Below are 15,990 nucleotides of genomic sequence, written 5' to 3' on the forward strand. Positions count from 1 at the left end.
GAGATAGAAGTTCTTGAAGGGTCTAAGAAAAAAGCGTTTCAGATGGAGGGAACAGCAGGCCCAAAGTAGGAAAGAGCTTGCAGTTAACTGAAAGGATCATAGTTGGAGAGAGTGCCACCTCAAGGTAAGAGAGGCAGGCAGGGGCTATATCTTAATATTGCTAACATTTACTGAACATTTGTGATGTGGTAGTCACTGTCCAAGCACTTCTTGGCATTATGAATTATTATGTCATACTGACTCCCTGAGTGCTGAGAATTTGACTTAATTCTAGATGCATTGGAAAGTGGAACTATGCATGTAACTATTGTTACACAGTACCATGATCTATTTTAGTTTTAAAGATTATGCTGAGTACTTTGTACACAGCTGATGAGAAGGGGGCAGTAGAGGAAATAGAAATTAATACTAATTGATGGCCTGTACTACTAGTCTAGGCAAGAGACAAAAGTTGTCTTGGGATGTGCTTCTGATGGTAGAGATAAAGCACAATGGACAGATTTAAGGTATATATATTTTACAAATCTTTTGTTGATGGCTTGGATAAGGAGAGAGAGTTGTAAGGGAAAGTCTGAAAAAAGAGGGTTAAAGAATTGAAGAGGTGGTGTGTGTAGATAATTTGTGAAGTTATTTGTCAGTAAAGGGGAGCAGAACTGTTTTTAATCTTATTTCTGTAATTTTTCCAGCATTTCTCTCTCTTTTAAATTCTTGGAACCAAATATATTTTTATTCTAGTCTGCCTCTCCAGATTCCAGCACCTTTTTTCTCATCCTACACTTGACAGATGCTCAGAGGAGGAAAGTCATTGTGAAAAGTAGGCTAGCATTCTCAGCAATTCTGCACTTTTCCATCAAGATGTTCCTTGCTAAATCAGTCCTTGCTATATCAGAACAAAACTATTTTGCCTTACTAGTAAAGGTTTAATTCTTGAAGGACTACCATTCTTATGAAGTCAGTCTGTATATCAGTCTATATATGTATGTATGTTGTGGGGTGAGAGGTAATGGTCATATTTATTTTTATTTGTTAAGTCTTAACATGGCTTGAAAGGTAAAGGTAAGTATAATTAAATTGCAAATTCAGCTCACCAATTGTTTTCTCAGTTGAAAGGCAAGTGATCAACTAAGAGATAAAATTAGTTGTGTAACTGAATAAAAAGCTCTCAGAATAGAGAGCTTTTTAAAAACATGTTTCTTAAATATATGCAAGTTAAGCTGCTGAAGCCACCTTTGACTGCAGTTTTAAGCAGATAAGGTTTTTCCTCATTTTAAGAAGCTCTGGTTTTCTATTATATCTTTAAGGCATGACTAAAGAAGCCATTTAGCAAAACAAAGAATTTTGTGGACCAGATGAGTGGGAAGATGAATATTAGTAAGGTAGAAACCTAAAATTAAAATAGATAAGGATCACAGAATACTGTTTAAATCAGTGGTTCTTAAAATTTTAGTAGTACAGAATCCTTTGAGATTCTGATGAAAGTTGGAGAATTTGGCCCCAGAAAGCACCAAGGCACATGTGTATTCAGATTTGTACATAATCTTAGGTCATTGCTGAATCTAAAGAGCCTGTGGGGCGTGTGATACCCTGATCTAGAACCCATGGTCTAAATGGTAATCAGGGCTGAGGAGTATGTGGCTGGAAAGCTTAGACTTTCAAACTGTGATTGTTCTTTTCTTAAATACCAATCTTTAGGATAGCCAAGATTTACCTTGTTGTTTTTAAACCTCTAGTCTGACAGCTGGTAAAGCAAAATAATTTTTAGTTTAAACTATTAAAAAATTAGAATAGTCTGTTCTTAAATTTTTTTAATTTGAAAATGCCATGAATGGCAGAATTTTCTGAAATAAGATAATATGGTATCCAGGATACATTAATATATGTAGCCTACAAAATTTTAAAAAAACAAACAAATATCAACAAATTTCAAATTTACTGACACCTAGGTTTACACAAGACCTAAATGAATATTCCCTTTGAAAAAGTAGGTTAAAAAACAAAAACAAAACCCTTTGTTCTTTCTGCCTTTGCATGAATCTGTTTGTATATTAGCTTTTATCATAAAACTGACTATAAACTTTTAAAATGAATTTTATTAGTATTATAAATTAAGTATTGTACATGTTTATTTCACTGTGGGTGATGAAGCTGTACTTTGTTGCTATTTATTTGGCTCAGTGCTGAGTGGAACACTGAGCCAGTGATACAATTTAAATTATAAATTGTTTCCTGTTAGGCAAATTATTCCAGTTAGACCAGTATTTAATGTAATCCAGAATTCTTAGGACTCATTGATTGAGTAGGGTATTGAGTAGATGACCTACCTCTAAATTCTTTGGCCATGCTAAGAGTCTAGGATTCCTTACATTTTTTCACTCACTTTCCTTAACTTAAAATTTTGGAAGTGTAAGAATATAGTAATTTATCCTCCATTTACCCCATGGTCCCAAGCACGTAAGCCGGTGAGAATTATGCCTGGGTTTGCCTGGGGCTTGCTGGGCTTACCCCACTTTATCTCTAAACATCCCGACCCTCCCCCAAAGCAGCAGGCCGAGTGGATCCACAATAAAAGGCACCACGCTGCTGCCCCTCTCTCTCTCTCTGCTGTCTCTCTCTCTGTCTCTCTGCTCTCTCTGCTTCTCTCTCTCTCTCTCTCTCCCCCCCCACCCCCGTCTGGGGCAGCCACTCTCTCTTTTAGATAATAAAGTCTCTTGCGTGGGCCCGTCTCCTGAGTCATTCTGGGTAAGGAGGGTCGCGGCGAGATACCCTTTCATTGGTGCCGTGACTTCAGATGAGGCTCTCCCATTGACTTTGCTCTTCCTCCGGGAACCTGAGCTGCTTTGGGAGCCCTACTGCCCGATCCTTCTCCACGGGCTCACCGTCCATTTCCCCGGTCGCTCGTCTTCTCGCCCAACACCGGCCTTTGATTTGGTGAGTCTCCCCTTCATGGTCGACTTAAATGTCCCTTTGGAACCTGGGAAGTGACCGTTGAGTGTCCAGCACCCCCAAGGGCTCCTCTGGGACAGGGGCACCCCCAACCACGACTTTCAGAGTCACGGTTGATCCCCATAGTCGACCCTTCTCTGCCTCCCCATGGTGAGAATCCTCATCCACTGAGGCCTGGTCTCCCTTTATCTACGTTTCTACTCAACTCGAAAACTCCTGGTACCAGGTACCGAGCCTCCCCGGCGTTTTCGCCTCGACCCCACAGTTAGAGGTGGTGACGACCCCCTAACTGTGCCTGGTCTTCTCCGTGACCTTCTCAATCACTCAGGGACCCCTCAGCGACTTCTGAATGGTCTCGTTCTCACCATGGGATCTGGCCCCTCCATTCCCGCAGGTTCACTGTTAGGCTGTTTACTCAATAATCTACAGCCCCTCCACCTCACTCCAGACCTCAAACCTTTTAAGCTTGTTCGCTACTGTAATGAGATCTGGCCACAATATCCTTTAGACTATCAGTCTAAATGGACCCCAAATGGCTCTTTAGATCCTAAAATTCTCCGCGACTTATACAACTTCTGTGAGCGTACGGGCAAATGGAAAGAGATCCCATGTATCCAGGCTTTCTCCTACCTCCGAACCAAGCTCTCTCCAACTCCCCTGCAATCCTAAACACCTACTACTTGCCTTAAAGTCCACACCCCTAAGCTTTTTTCACGTTCCCAGATATCCTCAACTGCCTATAAAACCCCTAGACAATGCACCACCATGGCTCTCTTGTCCCCTCCTAGCTCATGCCAGGAGCTCTGTCTGTCCTCTCACTGTATCATTACGTCTCAATCTGTATGTTTGTGTGTCTAAGTGTGTAAATGAAAAATATTTTTCTACCTCCAGATAGTATTAATAAAAATTGATTTAAAGACAAGCGCTTGTAAAAATTGGGCATTCTAAAATTTACAGAAAATTCTAATAGAAGATATTAAGCATTAATGCTAATTTAAGTTGAACTGAATAGACATGTCCTTATGGTTATCAGCTGCCTAAGTTAACCTAAAGTCATTTAAGTTGATGGTATCTGTTAAATCTTTCAAAGAAAAATGCTTAAAGTGAAGTGTAGCTTTGTCTAATGTGAGTAACTATTTAAGCAAGTGCCTTGAAACTTTTAACAGCTTCCCAAAATCAAATGCAAAAAGGTGCTTTTACCTCTAGTTCACTGATATTTTCCAGGGGGCCCCTGGAAAATGTCAGAGGAATTTTTTCTCATTGGAGAAAGTATTTGGCTAATTTGGCTTATTTATTTACCTGCTTAATTACCTGGAAGGCACTATCACAGAGAATGATGCTAAACTTTGTTACTGAATGTTTTGTGTTACAAAAATATCCAAATTCCCCAATGACAACTGTCTTACAGTAAGCTCTCATCAGTTCTTTAACCATTGTCATTCGTCTTTTGTCATCTATACTCACTGTTTTATTACTCCTAAACTAGTAAAAAACTAGATTTCAGCAGAACAGCTATTAGTTACATAGGATTAAGTAAACTAAAGAAGATGATTTGGTGGCTTTTTATTTCAAATGTTGCTAATAACGTGTTTTAAGCTTTTTCTCTTAAGCTGACAACAGTTTAGTAAATGACTGCCTTTATAAGCAGAATTGAAACTTTATCTTTCTCTCTACCTGATCCCTCCAGAATTTAAAAACTCTCAGTAACTTTTTATATTTCATGGCAGTATGTTTATTTGCACAAGCTCAATAAGAATCTGCTTTCCTTGTAAAAGGACTAATTAAGAACACTGGTTATATTACCAAGGCTTTTACTGGAACATCATATCTGAGAGACACGTGTGTAAACTCAGATATGAACCGACAGCTTTAAGGAACTAAGATTGACTTTATAAATCCAACAAAGCCCCTTAGAAGAACTGGCCTGGTACCTTGCTTACAGAGTTCCCAGCAGCCTTACCAGGTGAGTAAGGAAGGTCACTACCTGGCAGGTGTAGGAACCTCAGGAAGAGAGGAATTCACCCAAATCTACAGGTACTGCAGGCACAAACTGATGGCAAGTCTGGCTTGGCTTTCTGGCCTCAAGAAGCCCTAAAAAGTTCAATCTGAAATTCCTTACAAAAAGTTCCAGCAAAGCACATTTAAAAGATCCCATGTAATCAATTATTCTTCTTGCTGCACTTATGCAAATAAGTGAGCCAACTGTTAATTATTTTCTTAATCTGGCTACTTCTAATAAAAATGAGGGTGATTTTAGAGAAAAGTACTGTTTTAATAATGCAGTCTTATCTATACTAAATCCTAATACTAGTCATTGAGATGTAAACTCGATCCAGAGTTCTAGTTTCCCCATGATACCTGGCTATGATTCTCAATTAGACTTTTCATATTTCTAGTTCTCATATTTAGCCATGCATTCTTAATCTCATCAAGTTTCCTTCCAGAATGGAAAATCCAACTCCAGATGTTGCTACTTAACCTAATAACAATTTGTTCTATCTTGCCTAAAAGCCACAAAACTGCAAATAGTAATAGAAATGAAACCCAGAATAGAAGTGCCAACCTTCTGAGGCCCTCTCAACTGCCCAGTGATGGAGACCTAGCTGCACCCTTTACTGCACCCCTTCTCAGCATGAAGCAGCCAGAGCGGTCGTCGCCCCTTTTCCCTAGCAGCAGCTAGGGTCTCCATCTGTAGAGGGGGGAATGAGACAGGGACCATAGGCTTTAGAGTAAGGTGAGAGCCTCTGGAGAAAGCAAGGCAGGATATTTGCTGTCAGAGCAATGTAAAACTACATGCTAGGAAACCCCCCACTACTAAAACTATGTTGAACATGAAGCTCTAGAATCATTCTTCAGTGAGATCAGTTAATGTTCCCCAGATAAAGAAGAGTAGCACATGTTTTATTATGCTAATCATTTGTAATCATGTGTAAGATTCATTTTAGCATACTAAAAGGCCCAGGCCTATGTGCTGTCTTTCCTCCTTCAGATCTGAGGAGGTAATTTTGCAAACTGAGCAACTAACTTAGCATGCAAACCCAGCTGTAGACGGCATAGTAAAAGGCAGGATTCTTTAGCAAATAGACAATACCTCAGCCCACCTTGGGAGCTGAGCAGGCAGCCTTTTGATATGCTCCCAGACCAAGACAACGGTATCCCAGCAAAAAATCAAGGCAGGAAATTCCTTATGTTAAGTTAATTTTTAATATTTAGAGGACACTTAACAAGTCCTTCCCCAAGGATTTAGGGATAGTCCCCACCTTTTTAGACAGGCTCTAGCACAAGACCTCAAATGCCTTACTCTCTCGAGCACCACCCTCCTTCAATATGTAGATGATCTTCTCCTGTGCAGTCCCTCCCTACAAACCTCTCAACAGGATACTATTCTCCTTTTAAACTTTCTCTCGGAACACGGTTTTCGGGTCTCACCCCCCAAAGTTCAGCTGTCTGCCGCTCAGGTCACATACCTGGGAGTTCAGCTCTCCCCGCGCTACAAGGCCATTACCATAGACAGGAAAAAACTTCTCCAAACCATGCCCATTCCAAACACCAAGCAACACCATCCCTAACTCCCAAATGGCAAAGACCATACACAGTAATCCTTTCCACGCCAACTGCAGTTAAACTCCAGGGTCTTCCCCATTTGATACACAACTCCCACCTTAAGCCATTTGTCTTAGCTTATTCTCCTCCTACCAAATCTCCCACAGGTTCCTACTCCTCCACCCTGACGGGACCTCTTACTCTCCGCATTTCGCGCTGCTCATCTCCACTTCCACCCATCACTGAAGAAGTTTCTGCCAGCACAGAGTCCTAAGACCGCCCTTGCAACCGCCATGCGTCATGCTTCAGGATTATTAACCCTAGTCTCAACACTTACTGTCTCACCAGACCTATATTCCCAACACCAGGCCTTCTCTTTCAGACTGTCCAAAAGATTGCACCATCAAGGATTCCCTTTGCCCTACAGGTTGCTTTGCTGCCTACATATATGTCCCCCAAAATGCTATTAATTCAGCCACCCTATGTAAACATAGCAATCAGCCCAAATGCAAAAGATTTCTAACCAAACCTTTAACCAGCTTATATTACAGGATTACCAACCCCTCTCCAAAGACGATGATCTTTATTGAACCTGGAAAATGCCTTGCCACTGCAGACCAAGGGCTCATCTGAGGACCGCCCCCCATCAATACAAAAATGAACTTCATTGCCCCTAATCAGCAGGAAGCAGTTACTGAAGACTAACTTTCACCCCTTTCCAAATCCTCTACCACTTATAAAACAGAAAAGGGAGGAATGTAAGAATATAGTAATTTATCCTCCATTTACCCCATGGTCCCAAGCACATAAGCCGGTGAGAATTATGCCTGGGCTTGCCTGGGGCTTGCTGGGCTTACCCCACTTTATCTCTAAACATCCCGACCCTCCCCCAAAGCAGCAGGCCGAGCGGATCCACAATAAAAGGCACCACGCTGCTGCCCTCTCTCTCCCTGTGTCTCTCTGTCTCTCTCTCTCTGCTGTCTCTCTCTCTCTCTCTCTCTCTGCTCTTTGCTCTCTGTCCCACTGCTCTCTCTGCTGCTCCCTCCCTCTCTCTCTCTCTCTCCCTACCCCCCTTCTGGGGCAGCCACTCCTTCAGATAATAAAGTCTCTTGCGTGGGCCCGTGTCTCCTGAGTCATTCTGGGTAAGGAGGGTCGCGGCAAGATACCCTTTCAGGAAGCAAGTGCTACATCATAAGAAATAGCAGAAATCAAAGAAAATTCAAAAGTGAAATACATTATGCTTGTACAATATTCTACTTTAATGATTTAATGTGATGTTTTCAGCTTAGATTTTAGTGTGTAGATAATTTTTATCTTTATTTTTTAGGGGGCAGATGAACAGTCAGTGCTTTTTTTTTCTTATAACTTTCCCTGTAAAAACCTGGAATACAAGTGTGATGATAAATACAGTGGAATTATATATATTCACAGCCATGTTTGTTCAGAGAACAGTAAAATAAAAGTGAGAGTTAAAAACACTTAAATTTTGATTCTGCTATTCTGCTCAATGAGTTTATGCTGTACAATATTTTTGTACCTCTTATAGTGTTAGCATGCTATGTGGTTCTAGTGGTAGGTAGATATTTTTCTCACAACATAGCTCCTAAACATAAGCCAGCTACTTCAACTGTATTCAGTTTAAAGCAGCAAAGTGTTCCATACTAGAAAAAAATACCTTGGCTGTGTTGGATTTATTGCAAGGTGGAGTAGTACTATATTTTAGGATGACTTAAGGTATTCCCAGTATAGTTTTGAATTTATGTGATTTCTGCTTGTAGTGCTGTCTTTGGAACTTAACCATGTGAGATTTTAGTCTTCTGAAAAAAGTTTAGCTAATCTAAGGAAATTTTTGAGTATACTATTTTTTTGTCAGATATTAACAGTGGTACCCAGGTTTTATATTTCAGTTTATATATTGTTATATTTGGAACCAACTAATACTGTTGTAAAAATTAGAGTAATTTTACCATGTAGCTAACTTTGGTTTTTTTTTTCTTAAAGGGAAAGAAACAACCTTAAGTGTCAGGGTCCAGTTTACTGAATATGTCTCATATGTGCTGAAGTTTAGTTATTATTCCTTTTACTCTGTAGAGAACTTTTGTTTGTTTAAAGGCATAGTAGTAGTACACCTACATGACTGAACTGGCCATCGAAGAAGATCCCTTTAAGAATTTTAACATCCTTAACTGGTGAGTGTAACAAATCAGATGAAACTTTGCTTACCAGTTAATTCTTTTTTACAGGTAATTAATTTAGAAAGCATTGTTTTATTTGGATTTTATTTTGCTATTCTTTGTATGTGATGTTTTATAGGGAGCGTTTAGAATCAATCCTGCACTAGTTTGCCTTTAATGTGGGCTTCTTGTAGTTAGGGACAGTTATTTCCTAACAAACCAGTAAACTTGCACATTTAACTCCTACTTTAGTACCATCCACATAGTGGATGCCTGGTATTTATTATTTCTATTTGTTCTTTCCTGGGTAGGGCAAATTACTGTGTGTATGTAATCCTTCATAAACTCACATACTTAGTGTTGAAGACATCTGTTTATCTTGTCAATGAAAAGTATTACAATTCAGCTGATCTTTTGATTAATACTGTGTATTTATTATTTTGATTAATGGTGTATGTTGACTTCTTATTTGAATCAGGTGAGCTATTACTTTGTTTTAGAAAACTGTCTTTAATTCTAGCATTGACAGTGGAATCTAGTACGCCTTCCTCCCACTTAGATGGTCTAAATCTGATTCCAACAGATATTATATCAGTGAATAGTGCATTTTCTACAGCTGCCATGAAGAGATTCAGGACCTCTTCTGCCTTTAACCATCTGGATTCAGTTTACCATAATCTGCTGGGTTATTATTAGTATACTTCTAATTGCCCCTGCCTCCATTCTTCCTTTCAATCCATTTTTAATCCAGCAGGCAAATGTAAACATGAATTCTTTTATTTAGAACTCTCTAGTAGTTCCCCATTTCTCTGAGTTAAAAATCAAAGTGTTTGACCTATAAGGCCATACTTGACTTTGCCCTGTGTAACCTTTCTGTCTCATCGCTCTTACACTCTTGTCATCATTTTGCACTGGGCACACCTTCTTTCTGTTTGTCAAACACTCTAGACAAGCTACCCTCTCAGGAGCTTTGCATTGATTTTTTTCTTTTTCTGGAATTCTCATCCTATTTACATGGCTCACTTTTTCTTTTTTGGTACCTCCTTCAGTTCTTTGCTCAAATCTTACTTTCTTAATTTAAAATTTTATCCCTGCCTCCAGCACTTCTAATATCCCTCTAGACCCTGTTCATTTTTTTCTGCATAGCATTTACCATCTTTTAACATATCATATACAGTTGACCCTTAAACAACATGGGAGATAGGGGCTCCAACTCCCCTGCTCCCTAACAGTGTGTAGCTGATAATCCAAGTATAACTTGACTCCCCCAAAACTTAACTACTAATAGCCTACCATTGACCAGAAGCATTACCATAACAATCGATTTATACATATTTTGTATGTTATGTGTATTATAGACTGTATTCTATAAACAGAGTAAGTTAGAGAAAAAAGACTATATTTTTCAAATTCTCATAAATCTCAAAAAATTTTTCCACGTATTTATTTTTTAAATCTGCCTTATAAGTGGACCCAGGCAGTTCAAATCTGTGTTCTTGAAGGGCCAACTGTAGTCAGTGATGTGATAATGAATGTTTTACAACTTGTTCTCTGACTGTAGTTCCAACATGACTGATAGTTGATATTTTTGTTTGTGTTAATGAGTAAGACGGAAGTAAAAGAATGAAGATGTGTGTCAAAATTTCACTCATTTGTCAATGATAAGAGAGGCTTCTTTGCAGAATTGGATAATGGTTTTCAAATACTGGAATATCTCCTCAAATTTTTTTGTGCTACTCTTAAGGTTACAGAGACCACACACTTTTAGGTTTAATTTGCATTTTTAACATTTTTCTTCATTAGTTTCTTAGATCTAGACAGATGCAAAACAATAAATCAACCTAGATTCGTAGTTTTTGCCAAATTCCATAGTGTAAATGCTTTTCCCATGGCCAATATGAAACTACCAATGTGAAGTCACTGAACATGACATTGGAAATAAATGAACAATAGTCCAGCATTTTATAGTGTTTCTACCTTACAAATACAAACTCATAAATAAAACCAGGAGCATAGATAAAGTGTAGTAAATAATTGGGAAGTGATGAGTTTTTAGTATTTATTACTTTTGTTTTAAAATAAATTAAGTTTATACAATTTAATTTTTAATACAGGCTGTGTTTAACACCCAGTTTGCAAACTTGCTGAAAATTAAACAGTTGAATCTTGTCACCCAGATAAATAATTTGCCTATTTATTTTCAGTCTGTCTCCTTCATAGAGGCAGGGTTTTTCTATTTTGTTTACTGCTACACAGCACGGTAGGCAGTCAATAAATACTTGTTGAATAAATTTTAATTAAAATATTCAAAGTCTTTCATATGTAATTTAAAGTTCATGTAAATAAATGTAATAGGTGCTAAGTGAAACAAATCTTTAAAGAACTATAACCTTTTTTTCTTCATGTTTGAATATGAAGTTTTGATTATAACAAAAGCATAAAAATCTCATTTTTTTGAATTATTAGCTCTAGATTATAAATAAAAGAACACTGCCCTGACAGGGATAGAAAGATTTTCAAACTGGACTTGCTGAGAAAAAGAGATCATGTGATCCCTTTTTAATAAAAAAAATTAAGCACATTTTCATAAAGAAACACAAAGAAAAAGCTATAAAATATCAATGAAGGTTATTTCTGTTTAGTGGGATTACAGGTCATTTGTACTTCATTATTTGGACTTTCTGTTTTTCCTATTCTTCACCAGTAACATCTATTACTTCTATGATAAAATGACTTTAAAATCAGCTTCATTATCATACCATGGTGTAGTATTTTGCATGTGTGTCCATGAGAGATACTGATCTGTAGCTTACTTTTTAATAACTTGTTTTAATGTTAGCCACATAGAATGATTGGAGAAATATTCCCTTCTCCCCAGTTTTTTGGGAAGTGTGCGTAAAATTAGTATAATTTCTTCCTTAAATGTTTGGTAGAATTCACCAGCAAATCCGTTCAGGAGTTTTCTTTGTGGGAAGATTTTTAACTATACATTCAATTTCATTAATAGATATAGGACTGTTCAGGTTATCTATTTCTTCTTGCATAAGCTTGGTAGTTTGAGACTTGAAAGGAATTTTTCCATTTCGTCTAAGTTGTTGAATTTATTGGCATAAACTTGTTCATAATACTCCCTTATTAATATCTGTAGAATCTTTAGTGATGACACCTCTCTCATTCATGATACTGGTAATTTGTATACATATTTTTTCTGATTAGTTTGGCTACAGGTTTAGCAGTTCTATTAATCTCAAAGAATCAGTTTTTAGTTTCCTTTTCTTTTTGTTTCTATTTTCCTACTTTATTGCTTTCTGCTCTGATCTCTACTATATCCTTTATTTTCTGCTTAATTTGCATTTCTTTGTCCCTTTAGTTACTAACGGTGGAAAATGAGGTCATTGATTTAAGTAAGACCTTTCTTTTTTTCTAATATAGACATTTAATGCAGGGTTTCTCAGTAGTAACACTATTGACATTTTAAAACTGGATAATTCTTTGTTGTAGGGGGTTGTCCTGTGCATTATAGGCCTTTCTGCAGTATCCCTGGTTATTAACCACTAGATCGCTGTAGCACCCCCCTAGTGACAACCAAAAATGTCTACAAATATCCCCTAGTGGGCAAGAGTGCCCCTGGCTGAGAACCACTGGTTTCTGTAAATTTCTAAGTATTATTTTGGCAGCACACCACAAATTTTGCTGTACTGTATTTCATTCACTTCAAATAATTTCTAAATTCTCTTTTGATTTCTACTTTGACCCGTGGACTATTTTGGAATATATTATTTATTTTCCACATATTTGGCAATCGTGGTCAGAGATCATACATTGTATGATTTGAATCCTTTTAAATTTGCTTTATGGCCCAGAACATGGTCTGTGTTGGTAAATGTTCCACATGCACTTGAGAAGAATGTGTATTCTGTTGTCATTGGGTAGAATGTTCTATAAATCTAAACAAGGTCATATTGGTTAATACTGTTGTTCAAGTCTTAACTGTTTATATCCTTGCTGATTTTCTGCCTATTTATTCTGTTAATTATTGAGAAAGCCACTCCAGCTTTCTTTTGACTAGTATTAATACAAACTATCCTTTTACTTTTAATCTATTATGTTTAAAGAGGGTTTATTGTGGGCAGAATATAGTTGTGTCTTGCTTTTTTTCCCTGTCTGATAAAGATAGTTCTGGTATAGTTGGTCTGTTTGACTACTGGGGAGCTCATGTCACTGCTAAAGGTGTTGTCTCCCCCAACAAGTCTATTCCCGATCTCACTTGGGGTACCATGTAGGGATGATGGCCAACGTTCAGGAACAGTAGTGGACAGGGTGGAGGGCTGGTGAGTACAATTGTATCCTCCTTGCTGTGCCCACCTGTAACTGGGCAGGGGCACATAAAGGCAGGCCAACCATCTGGGGACCCAATAAGGAGCCAATAACTGTGCCTGAGAGAGATTGTACTTTCAGAATCTGACTTGCACTGCTACTGACAATCAGAATGTTCACTGGCCTTAAGTACTCTGTTAAACCAGGTATGAACCTATTAGTTGCTGAATTGTGGAAAGTCAGGAAGGAGAGTGGCACTCAGCACAGTGGCTGTTTACTATCTAGAATATAAGCATTAAAGTTTAATCACTGGTATGGCTATATTAATACATTTGAACAGTTTCATGTTATGTGCACCTCTTGTGATTGTGTTTGAGTGTGCTGGGTTTAATTCTATTCACTGTATCCTCACTTCTGTCCAGAAAAAAGAGGGAAACTATAAGAGATCATCACAAAAATTCACCTATAATGACTGCCTTTGAATGCCGTGACCTCTGCCCTGAACTTCAGGCTTCTACCCATATCCACCTGGAAGAACAAGTCCCTATGAACAAGCTCCTTAAAGCCAACTATTCAATTTGCTGAATCCATCTTTCCAGTTTACTGAGGCCTAAAACTTCAGTTATATTTGGATCACTCCGTCTTGCTCATCTTCCATAAATAATCACCAGTTTCTGCTGTTGACCATCCTCACTAAGAGAATCCTATTGATCAAGCAAAGCTAAGTTTTAAAAATTCACTGCAACAAGAGAGGGCACCACTATAGCAGACTCTTGGTACTTTGGGGAAATTAGGAAAGGGTAGAGTTTTGAGACCTAGACTCATATGGATTAAGGCAGGTCTTAAAAAAGGTGGGGAACTGGTTGGGATGGGCAAAGTTTGTGACACAATATTTAGAATGAGTGGACATAACAAGAGAAAGGTCTTGAGGCTGTCTGTTACCCTGTCAGGATTGCTGCTTACCCTGATGCACAAACTGTTTGCCCAGGTAAATTAGTTTACAAGAATTTCCTGAAGCCCACAGTGAAACTTGGCTTTGCATTCTTATCATCCTTGGCAAAATAATTTCCTGGAGCACAGTTACATCATGTTCACACAATTCTCACTGCTACTTCTACCTCTTAAACTTTGCTTCAGTCAGTCACCTTTCTCCACCTATGCTATCACCATGTCCTAGTTCAAGCTCCCATCCTAACTTCCCTAGACTATTTTAAAGCCTTCTAATTTATCTGTAGCCTTTCCCCCTCAAATTTCTTTTCCATACTGCCACCAGAGTAACATAGCTGTATTGCAAATGACCATGTTACTGATGTTTTTAAAACCTTTTAGTGGCTTCTGGTTGTTTGTGGGATAGAATCAGGACCTGGTCCTTGCTTGCTTCTCCAGCCTCATTTCTGCTTTCCTCTTCTTGTATTGCTGCCTAGCATTTAATTTCCTACCTCTATGCTTTTTTTGATGGTTTTGCTTCTACCTAAAATATTTTTTCCCTCCTACTCCCCACTGTATGTGGCTAATTTTTGTTCTACCTTTTAAACCTAACTCAGGCAATATCTCTTGCAGGAGATGTTTCCTGAACCTAGACTCTGCTTCCAGAGCATATTGTATATAGTGCTATTGTTACATTCACCATATGGTACAGAAATTAACCTTTTATGAGGGGAGAGAGCCACCTAAAGGCAAGTTGTCTTATTAATTCCTGTATCCACTAGCATTAGCAATAGGGCCCTGCACATAATTAAGTTCTCAGTTTTTACTGACCAAAACAAATTGGGTCAGAGGGGTAGGACTTAAAGGATGGGAGATAGAGGTAATGATTTAACTTTAAATTAATGTATTTGAGGCAACATAAGTGCACCCAAATATAAAAATTTGAAGGAGGAAGACTAAAAAATACGATGAGGCAATCATCAAAGCTGTCGTGATAGTTTGTGTTGATTATATCTCCATAAATGATAGTATAAGTAAGAGAAAACAGACTGAGGACTGATTTTTGGAGAAATACCATCAGTGTGTGAGAGAAAGTAGAGGAATCCCTCAAGGGCATCAATAGAAACAGAGGTGAAGAAGATAAACCAGAGGAGAAGAGTATTGGGGCAAGGAAAGGGGGATACAGGGAAGAAAGAAGTGTACAAAGGAGAACTGGAATCATGGTGTGACATTTTGCAGAGCAGTTAAAGAGAATGAGAACTGCAGAAAGATTTTCTGAATTTGGCAATTAACATTGTGCCTGCTGACTTTTGAAAATTCTAGTAGTAAGGTGATTTCATTTCTTTTTCTAAAATTTAGTTTGTAGGACAAGATAAGTTCCCAGTTTTTATACTTAGAAAAATAGATCATTCACCTGTGTTCCACCAGGATTTTCCCAAGGGGTATGATTTTTTTGGGGGGGAGTAAAGTTCAACTTTATTGAGGACCAATAAGTGTTACTTGGAATTAGCACTCTTTCTTGTTAGCTGTTTTGTCTTTGTAAGCAAAATCATTATATGTAGATTACTTGAAAACATAAAGTTTTGTTGATGTATCAATTTTTTTCTTAATTGCTAGATTATTTTACAGGGCAGCGGTAGTTACTTATTAAGAAGTAGCAAGATGTTATCATTATGTATTTTAATCTTGCCACATTCATTTTAGAACTATTATATCACTAATTTTCAAAAATTTTCCAGCCATGAAACCCTTTCCTTAAGTTTCTACATGTTCCCCAAACATGTAAATTTCAGTAAAGTGGAGTTTGTCTGTTTGAAGCTGTGACAGAACCTAAAGCCCCTCCTGAGAGTTGTGTCCAGTCTTCTAACCTCCTTCTCTTTCCTTCCAATCAGTGGCCCCTGTGTCTCCTTAGAAATCCTAGGACCACTTAAAGCATAATTCGAGAATCACTGATATGTAATATCCTGTAGAAATGCTGATATCAAAGTATTTTAGTACTGAAAGTGACAAAATATTTAAACCCCAAATGGGTTGACACATTCAGTCTATTCTTTTAGTAGTCAGTAGAATGATAAAACAGTAGCTA

At 38.0% G+C, this 15,990-nt stretch overlaps 1 protein-coding gene across 10 annotated transcripts in view; it reads left to right on the plus strand.

The window, feature by feature from the left end:
• Positions 1-15,990, plus strand: part of NUMB (NUMB endocytic adaptor protein) — a 219,509-nt gene that overhangs the window by 128,627 nt on the left and 74,892 nt on the right. Inside the window, exon 1 of one of the 10 annotated variants that reach the window (XM_057488337.1) lies at positions 8,469-8,675. The exons of the other annotated variants lie outside the window; for them this stretch is intronic. The gene's annotated coding sequence lies outside the window, so the exon portion shown is untranslated. Of the gene's footprint in view, positions 1-8,468; positions 8,676-15,990 lie in introns of those variants that run through there. 10 annotated transcript variants of the gene reach the window in all.

The sequence above is a fragment of the Manis pentadactyla genome, chromosome 11 (assembly GCF_030020395.1).
Source record: "Manis pentadactyla isolate mManPen7 chromosome 11, mManPen7.hap1, whole genome shotgun sequence".
NCBI classification, from domain to species: Eukaryota; Metazoa; Chordata; class Mammalia; order Pholidota; family Manidae; genus Manis; species Manis pentadactyla.